At 44.0% G+C, this 15,650-nt stretch overlaps 1 protein-coding gene and 1 non-coding gene across 4 annotated transcripts in view; one reads left to right on the forward strand and one right to left on the reverse strand.

Moving 5' to 3' along the window:
• MTM1 (myotubularin 1) overlaps nucleotides 1-14,218 on the reverse strand; it is a 95,165-nt gene extending 80,947 nt beyond the window's left edge. For all 3 annotated transcript variants that reach the window (XM_032397429.1, XM_032397428.1, XM_032397427.1), the window contains exon 1: nucleotides 14,144-14,218. The gene's annotated coding sequence lies outside the window, so the exon portion shown is untranslated. The remainder of the gene's footprint in view (nucleotides 1-14,143) is intronic.
• LOC116627668 lies at nucleotides 5,278-5,381 on the forward strand. The gene has a single exon (XR_004298521.1). It is a non-coding gene; the product is annotated as a U6 spliceosomal RNA (small nuclear RNA).
• Nucleotides 14,219-15,650: the final 1,432 nt, after the last annotated feature.

Here is a 15,650-nt window from a genome sequence, read left to right on the forward strand (position 1 = left end):
TGAGGTGCTGGGGGCTAGGCCTAGCAACATATCTTTTTGGGGAATGTGATCCAACGCATAACAGGCAAGAGATTAGCTGCAGAAATTAACAATCTACAGAATGGTCATGTCAACATATGGTTACAGTCAGAATAATTTAGTCTGTCAAACCGTCTATAAGGATTCACTAAATACCTATTAAATTAACCAGCACTAAAATATTAATATAGCTTCTGAGAAGAAATAATGAAATGACACCAGGCTAACTATTTCTGAGGCACTCCTTGCTCAGCATATGTAATTATTTCCAAAGAGGTCCAAAATCAGTTAATAAATATATACTGGGCAACTACTCTGGACCACAGTAGGAAGTTCTAAAAAAAAAAAACTGAGATATATCTTCAAGGAGCCAGCAACTGAGTTGGGGAGATGAATAAATATAAGTGAAATAGCAATGAAGATAATGAATAGATAGAAATTAAATAGTAATAAAGCCAAACATACAGGTGATACTACACAGTTAAAAATCAAAACAGAACATCTGCTCGTGGATAATGATCATGGCTTTCATTTACTGACCCCCTACTATGTGCCAGGCATTGTTCTAAGCATAGATGAACTCATTCGATCCCCCCACCCAACAACCTTATAACCCTACTATTACTATCTTCATATCAAAACACACAACCCCAGGGAATAGGAAGGTTAAAGAATGTGTCCGCTAAGAACTGTCAAAGCTAGAATTCAAACCCAGTCAGTCTGACCCTCTTGCCCACTAACAGATATTTGTGGCTCTGGTTCTCTGGTAAATGGTCAAATGAGAAATGAGGAATGCTTCATGCTTTCACAGCTGAATACAAAAGGTTTTTTTGGGAATGCCATCTCTACGTGATAAAATTGGATGGTCACAAACAGGAACTCTAGCCTCCATTTAACAGACGAGTAAACAAATAGGGCCTCTTCTCCCCACATCCATGTTTCGGAGGCACTGAACCAAGTATACCAAAAAGATGGAAAAACTTCATTATTAGTGGACAAAAATCAAATACAGACCCCATGAGGTACAACTGTGATGTAAGGGGGCCTTTGTTAAAATGCCTAGCAGAGCATATGGAGCCGGGGTTCTTCAAAGCAGGCCCTTTTGGTCATGTGCACTTATTCCAGTAACACTGCTACTATTCAAAGTATTTTTTAAAAGATTTTATTTATTTATTTGAGAGAGCACACGCGAGAGAGCATGAGTGGGGGGGAAGACAGAGGGAGAGGGAGAAGCAGGCTCCCTGCCGAGTGGGGGCCCCGATGTGGGACTCGATGCAGGACTGGATCCCAGGACCCCAAGATCATGACCTGAGCCAAAGGCAGACGCTTAACCGGCTGAGCCACCCAGGCGCCCCATCACCATTCAAAGTATTCTTCCAGTTCTTCTCTTGAAACTGCCTTTAGAGTTTAGAGCTACATAAAATATCATCTCATGAATTTTATCACATCTCAGTTTTTCAATGAAAAATAATGCTTCCCACTGCATGGGTGCCCACTCTATTTAACAGATGAGCCTCATTTTGGCCTGAAGCCAAATGCCCAGTCCTCACTCAAAGATTTGACACCACTGAGGATATTTTTTAAAAGGTGCCTGAGGGCAATTCCAAAGAGTTCCAGAAACGGGCTGGATAGTTTTATAGAGTTTCCTGTCCCTTCTCTACATGGGCCAGAAGGAAAAAGCAGCAGGTGAGGTTTTTGAATGTGGCCAACTGCTGCAAATGCTGGGCATGATACATCTTTATTAGTCCTAATTTACAAGAGCAGGTTGACCTTGAAGGTTAGCAGAAATCAGCAACAGGACTACCTAGCCTGCTGAATAAGCAATTTGCCATAATAGTTAAGAGAAGTGTGCAAAGGGATCTCTAAAGATTGGCTTCATTAGATGCCTTGGAGATTCAGAAAGAGAACGACATGCAGTGACCCAGAGTAGGGCAATCAGTCATAAATACAGTGGTCAATCACCCAAGCCATACAAGAAGGCGAAGGACCGAACACATGAACACACACACACACACACACGCACGCACACACACTTCTGAAGCTTGGCACTATTAGCAGGGAGAAGGTTTTCATAGATGTGAGAAAATAATCTAAGGAAAAAGGCAGAAATAAAAAAGGCAAGGAGATGAAGAGGAACCAAAACGGGTGTCAGAAGATGAAGAATTGCCAGTACCATAACAATGACATACACGCATCTGACAGAGAATTTCCACGGCTTTTGAAGGAGCAATATATGCTGCTCCATAGAAGAATAAAAAAAAAATTCCCATGCTCCAGATGGAAATTCTGTTATCAACAGGAGGAAAAGCTGGATAGTGGTGGTTGGTAAGGGATAGTAATGCGGTGATTATGTCAAGTTGACAAGGCTATTCATGACGTATACTATCCTCCTAAAGATTGTATCTGAGACATGGCTTCTACAAACATAATTCAACATCTAATCATGATTTAAAAAAAAAAACCCTCAGCAAACTAGGAATAGTCAAGAGCACCTATGAAAAACCTATAGCTAATATCATACTTAATGATGAAAGATGGAATGCTTTCCCACTAAGTGTGGGAACAAGGCAAGGGTGGTTGCTCTTATTGCTTGCATTCCATAGCTCTTAGAGATCCTAGCAAGTTTAATAAGGTAAAAGAAATGAAAGTCGTAACATATTGGAAGTAAAATCGTATTCGCAGACAACATGGTCATGTATGCAAAAAATCCCAAGAATACTGTAGAAGAACTACCAGAACCAGTAAGTAAATTTAGGAAGGTTGCAGATATTCAGGTCAACATAAAAACCCATGATATTTGTATTGCTAGCAATGAACAAATGGACATGAAAGTGTAAAAAAAATCACCTGCATAATATAAAAAAATGAAATCTTTAGGGATACATTTAACAAAATGTATACAAGAACCATGCATGGAAAACTATAAAACACTGCTGAGAGAAATTAAAGAAGACCTAAGTACATGGAAATACATATCCCGCTCAAGGATCAGAAGACTCAATATTGGTATGATGTCAATATTGATCTAGAGATTCGATGCCATCCCTATGAAATCCCAATGGGCTTTGTTGCAAAAATTGACAAGACGATTCCAAAATTTATATGGAAAGGCAAAGGACCAAGAATAGCTGAAACAACCTTCAAGGGGAAAAAAAAAAGTTGGAGTACTTTCACTATCCAATTTCCAGACTTACTGAAAATGCCTCAGTAATCAAGACTGTGTGATACTGGCAGGACTAGTTAGCCTGCCCAGCAGGCAGCTTGCCATAATAAAAAACTGTCCAAAGGAATTGCCAAAGACTGGCTTCAGGATGAGACCCATCTTTTGGAGGTCCTAGCAACAGCCAACTGATTTCCAACAAAGGTACCAAGGTAATTCAGTGGGAAAAGGATAGTCTTTTCCACCAATGATGCTGGAGCAATTTGATATCCATATAAAAAATAAGTGAATATTAACCCTTACTTCATACAATATACAAAATCAAGTGAAATGAAGCATTGAAGTATTAGTTTTAGGGGCACCTGGGTGGCTCAGCCGGTTAAGCATCTGACTCTTGATTTTGGCTCAGGTCATGATCTCAGGGTTGTGAGATGGAGACCCATGTCGGACTCCACACTCAACCCGCAGTCTACTTGGGATTCTCTCCCTCCATCTCCCTCTGCCCCTCCCCCTCCACTGCTTGCACGCGCTCGCTCTCTCTCAAATAAATAAATCTTTTTAAAAAAGTATTAGTTTTATATTACTGCATAACAAACTTAGTAGCTGTAAACAACATACATTAATCATCGTGCAGTTTCTGTGGGTCATGGGTCAGGAGTTGGCACAGCTTAGCTGGATCCTCTCCTCAAGGTCTCACAAGGCTGTAAACTCAAGGGAAGGGGATTATATAGGGTATGAACCTGTGGGGGGGCGGGGAAGACATAAGAGATCTAAACATAAATAAGTACTAAAACTACAAAAGTCCTAGAGGGAGACACAAGGGAAATCTTTATGAACTTAGGTTAGGCAAAGATTTCTTAGAACACAAAAAGCATAAACCTGAAGAGGAAAAAAATGATAAACCTGACATCATCAAAATTAAAAACCTTGCTCTTTCAAAGGCACAATTAAGAAAGTGAAAGGGTAAGCTGTAGTCTGAGAGAAAGTATTTGCCAATCATAGATCTCATAAAGGTGTTATAATCAAAATATATAAAGAACTCTTAAAATTTAATAAGACAGGCAATCCAATAAGAAACAGGCAAAAGATTTGAACACTTCACCAAAGATGTACAAATGGCTAATGAGCCCGTGAAGACATACTCATTGCCCATCATTAGTCATTGGGAACATGCAAATTAAAATCACAGTGGGCTACCATTACACACCCACTAGAATGGCTCCAATTTAACCAGACAGACAATAACAAGAGTTGAGGATACGGGCCCAAGCAGAACTCTCATACTTTACTTTGCTAGTGGGAATGCAAATTGGCACAAGCGCTTTGGAAAATAGTTTGACAGTTTCTTGTAAAGTTAAACATACACTAAGCATACCGCCCAGCGATGCCCCACCTAAGTATTTACACAAATGAAAACACAAGTCCACACAAAGACTCGTAAGCAAATGTTCATAGCAGCTTTATTCACCATGGCCAGAAACTCAGTCAACTCAAATGTTCATCAACTAGTGAATAAACAAATAACTGTGGAACACTGCTCAACAACAGAAAGTCACCAACTGTGGATCTGTGAGCCAACATGGATGAATTTGAAAAGCATTATGCTAAGTGAAAGAAGCCAACCACAAAACACTATATAAACCTACCCTCAACACATCCCAAAGACCTGCTGGTATTCAGACCACAGTCCCTAACCATAATGCAGTGAAGTTAGAAATCAGTTCTAAAAATACCTAGAAAATGTATTTGTAAATTTAAAAATATACTTCTAAACCCATAGGTGAATGAAATAATCACAATAGAAATGAGGCTATCCTAGAACTAAATAATAATAATTCTAATGTTTTGAAACATCCAAACCACAAAATAAATCCAAAGAGAGGAGAAAATGAAGAGTGATTTCCAGGATATATTTTAAGTGGAAAAAAAAAAAAAAAGAGAGACTGAATAGTGTATGTAATATGCTTTTTTGGTGTAAGGGGGGAAATGCAAATGTGTGTGTGTGTGTGTGTGTGTGTGTGTGTGTGTGTGTGGAGTGTCAGCAGTTTTCAACCTCAATTGAAGAAACAGAAGAAACTCACGACAGAAGAAACAGAAGAGTGCTCGATTCGGCAGCACATATACTAAAATTGGAATGATACAGAGATTAGCACGGCCCCTGCTCAAGGATGACACACAAATTTGTGAAGCGTTCTATATTAAAAAAAAGAAGAAGAAACAGAAAGATAAACTAAAACCTAATAATGTTGATTACCTGGGACGGGGTGGGGGAAACAGAATGCCTGGCAAGAGGCAGGGATGGAAGTAAGGTTTCTCGGTAAAACACCCTGATGTAAATTTGACTTTAAAATTATATAAAGGGGCTCCTGGGTGGCTCAGTCGGTTAAGCATCTGCCTTTGCCTTTGGCTCAGGTCGTGATCCCAGGGTCCTGGGATGGAGCCCCGAATTGGGCTCCCTGCTCAGCAGGGAGTCTGCTTCTCCCTCTCCCTCTGCCCCTGCTCCCCCTGCTTGTGCTCGCTCTGTCAAATAAATAAATAAAATCTTCAAAAAAAATAAAAATAAAATTATGTAAAATTTTTACTCATTAAAAATCAAAAAGAAACTGGAGAATATAATTATGTTCATTCATTTCTACATACTGACAAACATACTGCATAACCACAACTGACAAACCTCTGGCAAGACTAAGAAAAAAAAAAAAAAGAAGGCACAAACAATATTAAGATTTAAGAATGAAACGACAGGGGCGCCTGGGTGGCTCAGCCGGTTAAGCGTCTGCCTTCGGCTCAGGTCATGATCCCAGGGTCCTGGGATCAAGCCCCGCAGTGGGCTCCCTGCTCGGTGGAGAGCCTGCTTCTCCCTCCCCCTCTGTCTGTCGCTCTGCCTACTTATGCTCTCTATCTCTGTTAAATAAATAAATAAAAATCTTAAAAAAAAAAAAAAAAGAATGAAAAGACAGGGGCGCCTGGGTGGCACAGTCGGTTAAGCATCCGACTCTTGGTTTCGGCTTGGGTCCTGACCTCGGGGTCATGGGATTGAGCCCTGCGTCTGGCTCAGCACCAAGTCGGCCTGGGAATCTCTCTCCCTCTCCCTCTGCCCCTCCCGCTCCTTCTCTCTCTCTCTCAAATAAATAAATCTTAAAAAAATTTTAAAAATGAAAAGACAGACATAACCACAGATAATGGCAGATATTAACTGGTAGTTTAACATCTTCCCACACCAAATACACCAGGCCCAGGTGGCTCTGGGGGCAAGTCCTACCAAACATTCAAGAATTCAGGTAATTCTGGGGCGCCTGGGTGGCTCAGTTGGTTGGGCGACTGCCTTCAGCTCAGGTCATGATCCTGGAGTCCCGGAATCGAGTCCCGCATCGGGCTCCCTGCTCGACGGGGAGTCTGCTTCTCCCTCTGATCCTCCCCACTCTCATGCTCTCTCTCATTCTCTCTCACTCTCTCAAGTAAATAAATAAAATCTTTAAAAAATAAAAAAAAAGAATTCAGGTAATTCCAATCTTACAGGAACTTCCAGATACCAGAAAAAGGTAATGCTCTCACTCACTTTACAAGGCTAGCAAACTGACACTAGGCAAAGATAGTAGAGGAAAGCCAAATCTCACTCTCAAATACAGATGTAAAAATCCTGAAGAAAATACTATACCAATCAAGTCCGGCAGTAAGAAACATGCTGGTTTCACCCCAGCAGGCAAACCGGGTTAATGCTACAATGTTGTATTAGAAAATCCCTTAAAATACCCCATCAGCTTAACAGGTGCCAAGGGGGAAAAAAACAGAGCTCCATAAAGGCAGAAAAGGAGTTTGGTATCATTCAACATCCACTTAGGCCAAAACAAATATGCACTAGAACTGTGCCTACACAAAACCTAAAGTAAACCTAATACTTCGTGGTGTAATACGGAAAACATGGTGCTTTCTCAAGTACAACTCCTGGGCCCCACCCCGCACCCCCTGAATCAGAAACTCCAGGCTTGCCGCCAGGGAACTTGTCTTTTGGGAAACGCCCTCAGGTGATCCCGAGGCAGCCGGCTACCCAAAGTCAAAGTGCCAGTGACAGAGCCTGGGAGCTCGCCGCAACTGAAGCCGGCTCTCCCGCCCGGCAGACCCACTGAGTCGGAATCTGTTTGGACCCGAAGTGCGGGTCGTTCTCGGCTTACCCAGGTTGGAGACACGCTCCTATAGCAGCTGTTCTCGAGCTGAGCGGCAGGCGGAGCACTGCACAGAATGCACACCTTTGATCTCCCCCAAGATTAAGTACATCTGAACGTCAGTGGGTGGGGCCTGGGCAGCAGGTCTTTAAAGCTCCCAGGTGATTCTAATGAGAGCCAGCGTGGCAAACCACTGATCTGCAGTATTCCAGCACATTCATTTCTATTCAAATGGGATGTGCATAATCCCAACGGGCAAAGGGTTTGCCACAGGTTCCACGGATCGTTAATGCAAGTTATTACTGAGGCGACCCCGGCTCTAACTGCTCTTCAGGCACTGACAGCAAATCTGATGACATCATCAGCAAATCAAGGCCAGGATGTATCTCTCAAAGCTGCGCTGTCCAACACAGGGCCCACTAGTCCACGTAGCCCCCGCACACTTGAAATACGGCTAGTCCAACTTGAGGGGCGCTGTAAACGTAAAGTATGTGCCAGATGTTCACAACTTCATACAAAAAAAGGGGAGGGGAGACCACTCACTAATCATTACACTGATTGCATGTTGAAATGACAATATTTTGGATCTACTAGGTTAAATATATTATAAAAATTGACTTCATCTGTTTCTCTTTCAATGCGGCTATTAGGAACATGAGTTACACATGTGGCTCGAATTATCTTTCTAATGGACCACAAGATCTCAAAGGATCATGGGGAAGCCAGGATGTGAACTATTACTTAAACCAGCCTTTTCAAACTTTAATGTACATACAGATCACCTAGGGGTGTCATTAAAATGCAGATTCTTGGCTGGGTAGACCTGAGGGGCCTCAAATTCTGCATTTCTCCTAAGCTCCCAGGAGCCGAGGAAGGGCAGGAGCATCTGGACAATTAGCAACAAGGAAAAACTGTTTTGTGGCACAGAGGTGATGGGGACCTCTGGAGAAATGATCATGTCATGTCAGAGCTGGTAACAGTAAAGAAAGGAAATGGCCAGCAGGGTTGCACTCAGCCTCAACTTTAAAAACTCAGCTGTTCGGCCTCACAGCAAGAACTACAAAGAGGTGAGGGCCAGCTCCAATTGCCCTCCATCTAGGGACTCCCTTTCTCTCTCAGATGTGGAAGTATCAATGTGGGCAAGGAACACGTCAGGACCAGAAAGCTCAAAACGGAATGTCCACTGAGCTTTTGCATATCCTGCCCGCCACATAACTAGTATCAAGGGCAGTGGTCTCCTTGGGTCTCCCTGAAACCAAGTGCGGATCTTCCTTGTCACTGTGACCCACCCAGTACTACTGACAAGCATGGCTGGGGGTTGCTGTCCCGCAGGTGCATTTCTTCTTTTAGCAAAACAGCTCAGGTCAATTCCAGGACTGCTGGAACGAACCCTGACAGCACAGTCCCTGTTCTCCTGAGTCCCCACCTAAGTCATCTCGGGGCCAAAAAGGAACTTAAGGCTCAGACGAGGGCATTTCAAGCGCCACCATCTGATGCCACGAATCCCCTTTATGGCCACCTCGGCCTCAAGAGCTCCCCTGAAGGGGAAAGCATGGTGCCGTGACATAGCAGCCCGTTCCGTTTTAAGAGGCTCTGGGAAACAATGCTTCCTTCTCACGGAAAGCCCAAGGACATGATATCAATATAGAACAATTATCACAAGTTAATGAAAGGACATCACTGTGTTGTCAAGGTCTGTAGGCAAGGGAATGAGAACAGAATGAGTTACAAACAAGTTACTTTTATTTTTACTTTCAATTATTACCCTTCAACTTCCCTTACCCCTTCCCACCCCCAAACATACCAACAAGCAAAACAAAAATGAACCTATTCTAAAACTGCTCATGACAATAGTCCAAAAATCCAGAGGCTGGGAATGCAACATGTAAGACCTCTCCCATCACTGGACTCAAAGAACTTTCTTATTCATCTGCTAATTGACCACAACAAGGAAGGCTGAGCATGAGCTCCATTTCATCTTGCAGTCAGGGGATATGGTCTCTGTACATACAACTGAATTTGCTGAAATGGACACATCCAAACAACTCTGAACTATCCCTTCCTTGTCCAGCTCAAGTCAAAGAGCATGTACTAAATGTCTACTGTGTGTGGAGGGCCATGTTAGGTTTCACCTGCCCAGGAAAAAACGTCTCCAACCTCAGCCCCTTTCTGCACAAGCTTGGAAGATGAAACAAGTAATGCTGAAATATGCAGGTATTACATATCAAGACAAAGAGGGGAGACGCAGCAGTACTGGATGAACATGAGTACATGACATTTCAAAGAGCTACTTATGGAGTCATTTCAAGATACTGAGAAACAACTTCAAATAATGAGAAAACAGCACTCTGTTTTGGTTCTGTTGGAACAAGAAAGGCAGCATAGACCTGGAGAGCAATCAAGGCCCTGTATTTCTTCCCATCCTAAGCCCCTGAGTAGAGCATCCAGTCTAGTATGGATGCAGGAGCTTGGCAGGGCCTCAAGCTGCACTGAGGAGCTAATGTAAGGTGTTGATTTGAAAAAGGAAAGATTTTCATTCTGAAACACTTCAGAAAAAGGCAGGCAATATTCCCTGGTGCAAGAGATTGCCTTGCTATTGCCCTGTCATTGTTGGTTATGCGGTACTACCATTTTAGGAATCAATAAAATGGAAGCTCGTAAGTACCAATGGCTTCAGGTCCATTTGAGAGAGGCAATCAAACACTTGCATATTTCAATGCTGACAGAAGAGGGAGAGCAAGGCAGAGAGGCTGCACCTACAGCCATGGGGGAGGGGGGCCAAGAACAGGAAGGACCCTGCTCTCTTACACCAGTTCTCCAAATAGCGACGGCCTATATAATACATGAATGCAATAATAACGCTGCACAGCCTACAAAGGGGTACTGATGTACATTTGATTCTCTGGAAAGCTCTGGGAGCTTGGCGGGGCTCACTGCTCTGTCTTACAAATGGAGGAGGCAGCAGCAGTGAGGTAAAATGACTTATCCAATGTCACAGAGTTAAGAAGGGGCAGAAATGGGACTTGAACCTGGCTTCCGGAATCCAAACTCAGGAAGCTTTCGGCCACCTCACACAGACAAAGGGCTCCTTTACCATTTCTTTTTCCTCAGAAACAGAAAGAAAGCGCTAGTGCATGATGCCAATGTTCTAAACAGGTGCCCGCTGCATTCTTAAAAAGAAAAGGATGAGACTGTCTAGGTGCTCAGGTGGAAAAACACATTGTAAACATTTAACGTGAAAAACTGTCCTCCAACTACAGGATGGCAACTGGATCTCACCTGACTAACTCCAACTGGGTCTCCTGGTACCCTCCTGCTTTCAAAGCAGAGGAACTGGAAGAAGGCCTTTCTTGCTCTAGTCATGTTTGTAGAAACAAACAAAATATGGTCTCAAGTAATTTCTGAGTCCAAATAGTAAAGGGAACTTAACACTGCAGGAACTGTGGACACTGATGCCAATGTCACCTGAAACTAAAAGCTCGAGTCAACCATGAAATGCAGAGAAATGGCTAGAGAAAAATCACGCTTACTGGACGTCCAAAAGTGTATTAGGACATGTCTAGAATCATTCTTTTTCTTTGAAAGCAAACAAGGGGGGGGGCCCTGAGTGAAGTGTCAGACTCTTGATTTCTGCTCAGGTCATGATCTCAGGGTCCTGGGATTGAGCCTCCTGTCAGGTTCCACGCTCAGCAGGGAGTCTGCCTGGGATTCTCTCTCTCCCTCTCCCTTTGCCCCTCCCCCTATTTGCATGCTCTCTCTCTCTCTCTCTCTCTCTCTCTCTCAAATAAATAAATCTTTAAAAGCAAACAAGGGAGTTCCATGTAGTCCTAGTCAGTAACAGTTAACTTTTCTTGAGTGTGTGCTATGTGCAAGACACTATTCTAAGCACTGGACATAGATTAGCATTCACTCTGGCCAACAACCCTTTGAGGCAGGTACTATTCGTATTATTATTTTCATTTTACAGGTAAGGACACTGAGGCACAGGGGTAAGTAACTCACCCAAAGTCACACAGGTAATATTAGAGCCAGGATTCAAATCCAGGGTCAATACCTTACAGGCAAATGGCAGCCCCTGTCCCTCCCCCATCTGCCAAAAAAGAATAATGAACTGAGAAACTAGAAAATAAAGAAAGCAGAACTTCAAAGAGGTCAGATGCAGGGAAGGGAAATTACTAAAGAATAATGAAAGCAACCTCTTATTCTTCTATAAAATGAAAAAAACTTTAGAAATAACAAGAAACTCTGGCCTTTGAAATCCTTTGGCCACCAGTTCAAAATGTTGCCTACTAAGCCTTGAAGAGGCTCTGCTTTTCTCTTGATTTTGGAGCCCTCAATAAGAGCAAGAACCACATGTTCTTTCAGTGGTTTTTAAAGTAACTGCATTTTGTTAACCCTCCTTTCATTTTGGAACAAAGAATATTTGAGTATTTGTTTATAAGTTTAGTCATTTTTTAGAACCTGTAAAAATGAAAAAATTTGCTTTGAAGCCATTGAACATACAGAATATGAGAGAAGAGGTACTAAACAGATGAACTTGTATAGTAAGCCACCATGCATGCCATTTTACTAGCGCTTTAGTTTTTAAGAAGTTGAATGCTTCTTTACGCTACAGCTAACATCAAAATGAACTCGTTTCTTTACAAACCACACAACCCAAAGACTGACAATGGTTTCAGATGGTAGGTTCTCAGTACAAACCAGAGTGCAGGAAAAGAAATCTCTGCATAAGGTAGCCTGAGGCAGGCAGACACTGGCATGAAATCAACAAGGAATACTGACCTCAGCAGAGCCTTCTGTAGCTAGAGTAAGGGAACTACTGAGACAGGGAGCAACTAGAAGACCACCTCCCTAGGTGTTTGAAAGCACTTATTGTTTGCATGTAAGAGAAAAAAATGCAAGTAAAAATGAAGCTAGGATGAATTTATGATCCAAGAGGCAATCGCCAGAGAAATGATGACTCCATAGAATCTCTTTGATTTAGACAGATTTACTTTTGGATTTCATTATTTGCTTTAATGGAGCAGCAGCTGACACTCTTAAAACTAACAATTCAATGTAATTCCCAAGTCACTCTCAAACATGCCAGCCTGTTTTATTGACATCATAGAGTTTCAGAGCTCTATTTTTCCGCATAGTGCTCATCTCCACTAGAAAATATATCATTGCTTTTTTTTTTTTTTTTTTTTTTATTGTCTGCTTCCCCACACATAAGTTCTGTAAGGCAGGGACTTAGTGGTGCTGTCTGTTGTCTTCTCGGTGTTTGGGACGCCGCAGGCACACTATGGGCATTCTGGGTATAATGGGTAAATGAAGCCGCTGACAACCTGATAAATATAAGTTAGAACTTTAAGGTAAGGAGACCCAACTGTTTAAAAGCATTTAATAACTAGAATCTAAAAGCCCCAATGAATCTTCTCTACTTTCACTGGTTTGAATCTACTCCATGGTGTGGAATCTCTCAAGGATAGATATGGTTTTGTGAAACTGCCAAAAGTCATTGAGTCAAATCTGGTGAGCAATAACTGATCGTGCCTAAAATATATGTTGGATGAAAGCAATAAGTGATCGTGCCTAAAACATATGTTGGATGAAAGCAAAATGTGTCTATAAATTAACATGCCTAATTGCCTTATTTGGCTGGTAAACTGGTTTTGAAGGAAATTCAAAATGGTTTGAACTAAAGCAAAATCACTGGCTCGATCTCAAGGCTCTAAGGTGGATACTTTACAAGGAACAAAACTAAGCTGTGATCAAAAAAAAAAAAAAAGTACCCGGGTTAGGCAGAGGCCAAGATACTCCCCAGAGACCTGACTTGTGATGTTAGCTTTGCCATTAGGTTGCCCCAAATCTTGGGTCATATTATTACAATATTATACAGCGTTACACTCTCTGGGCCTCAGTTTCCCCATCCTGGAAACGAACAACTAAGAACTTCAAGGTCCCAGTCAATTCTAATATGCCACGATTTCATTCTTGTGAAGGTCTATTATGTCTATTTAAAAACCAGTCACAATTCACTACACCTCATACTTAGTATGCGTCTATAAAGCCCATAATATAATCTTTGCAGCAGATTCATTTCATATTTGCTTAGGCAAAAACTAAAATTAGTTTTCACTTCCTGAGCGCAGCAAGACAGTTAAGGGAGGCAACCCGGCAAAGGGCGCTTGCTCGTGCCTGTGCACACTTCCGACTGCGTATCAGGGAACTAACCGTTCCCTCTCAGATCTTCTCTCAACTGTTGCAAAAGCAGATAAACCTCCCGTGCGTGACACCGAAACTCTGTTAGAGAGACCCCATGGGGCTTCCCGGCCAGCGCCGGGCTGCGGCCGCTCCGCAGGACCCACTGGGGATGCGGCGGGCACCCACCCCAGGCGGAGGGCCAAGGCGAGGACCAGCCGCGGCGCGTCGCCTGGGAGGCAGGACGGCCGCCCAGCCGGCTCGCCGCTCCAGGACGGGGAAGCAAAGTCCGGGGAGCGGCCGCGACGCCCCCAGAGTTCCCCCCTCGGCCCCGATCCCCGTCCCGACCTTCGCCCGTCGCCGGCCCGGGACCTTGGGCGGGGAGAACAGGAGGAAGCCAGAGGCACCTGCCCGCGGCTGCCCGGCCTCACTCAGCCCTGGCCGGCAGGGACAGCGAGGCGCTCGGGCGAACCCCCCCCCCCACCTACACCCGCGGGTGCAGCGAGGACCCGCCGGACCCGTCGGCCCGGGGAGTCCCAACTTCCTCCTCCCGGCTCTCCCACCACAGGTCCCCGCAGCGCCCGGCTCAGAGCCAGGCCAGCCGCGAGCGCGCACCCACCTCGGGCTCCGGGCACCACCGCCGTTGCCAGGCTGCTCGGCTCCCGGGCCCCGCTCCGCCCCCTCCAGGGCCCGCCCCCTGCGGCCTCCCCGCCTCTGGCCACCGCCCGCCGCCCTCCTCCCCGTGCCGGTTGGTGGGGGTGCATCACGTGACATGGGTGAGGCGGGCGGAAGGCGCCGGGAAAGCCTCGGCAGCCGCCCCGAGGGGCGGGGCTCTTCACCCGGGAGGCTGCTGGGAAGCCCTCTTTGAAAGGTCCGGCGCGTGGAGGCATCTGGAAGTTGTAGTTCTAAATACGATGCCAGTGGGCAGGGCCCAGATGCTAGGAGCCGCCCCTGTGAGGGAAGTTGGAGTAGAAGCCGGACGGAGGCCGCTGGGAAGCGTAGTCCCAGGACTCCTCTGTGTCCCATTGTTTTTTTCCAATAAAGGGGAAGTACAGAGGGAAAACTTCTCTAGATAAAACTTTAGCGGATGTCACTAAATGGAGCTGTTATTGGGCACATAGGGTGGGCTGCGGGAAGTTGAGATACTATAAGGGAAAAAAAAAGAAATTTCACTGACTCTGGCACAGAATCTACAATTCACAAACCTAATGAACAGCTGAGGTGTACTTCGTGCTGTGCCAGCATCTTTCCAAGAACTCTCTTGAGACTTAGTGAAAGGAAACATTTCAGGACGAAGTTCCTTCTGCTTTTCTGAGGTTTGGGGCAGGCGACCATTAGCACAGTAAAAAGAAAGGAAAAGGAAAAAAAAAAACGGAAGACATCTTCAAGAAGAGAATTCCATGTGTAATCAAATAAAACAAGCTTAATGTGACACATAGAAGAATAGGTGTAATATTCCTTGTGCTGCATAATAATTATATATATAATATATAATATATATAAGCAGTTCAAGTAAATGAAGGTAAATAGGAACACTTCAACATCTTTTTTTTCTATTTGTTAGTACTCCAGCATCTAAAAAAATTGTTTTACCTGATACCAGTGTGTGTATTCATATGTATTTATATACAATCGTATATCACTATATGTATACACACTATACACACAAATGCACACACACACACACACACACACACACACACACACTAAACCTACTGCAGAGTCCAGACTTCTTAAATGAGTAACAGGCCCTTCAGATTCCAACCCACCTACTCTCCCAATGTGCCTCTTCTCTCTCCTCGCCCCAAATTCTGGTCTAATCACAGAGAACTTCTTTCTCTTCTCTGGATGCACCATGTTCTTTCCTCCTTCCAGCCCTTTGCACTTGCTGTTTCTTTCTCCTGGATTGGCCAAACTCCTGGAAGGGTGGCAGAATAGCACTTATTCCTGGGCCAGGAAGAATTAGCCCTCGCAGAGCCCTTCTCATCGCCCTGATGTCATCATTTGCTTACATGTCAGCCTGCCAATTCCCCTCCCCAGACTGTGAACTCCTTTGAATCACATTCACTTTTGTGCTGGATTGCAAAGAGTGCTCAGTAAATGCTTCTTGATTGCATGCATTGCAT

Source organism: Phoca vitulina, unplaced genomic scaffold (genome assembly GCF_004348235.1).
Source record: "Phoca vitulina isolate PV1807 unplaced genomic scaffold, GSC_HSeal_1.0 scaffold99, whole genome shotgun sequence".
NCBI lineage: Eukaryota > Metazoa > Chordata > Mammalia > Carnivora > Phocidae > Phoca > Phoca vitulina.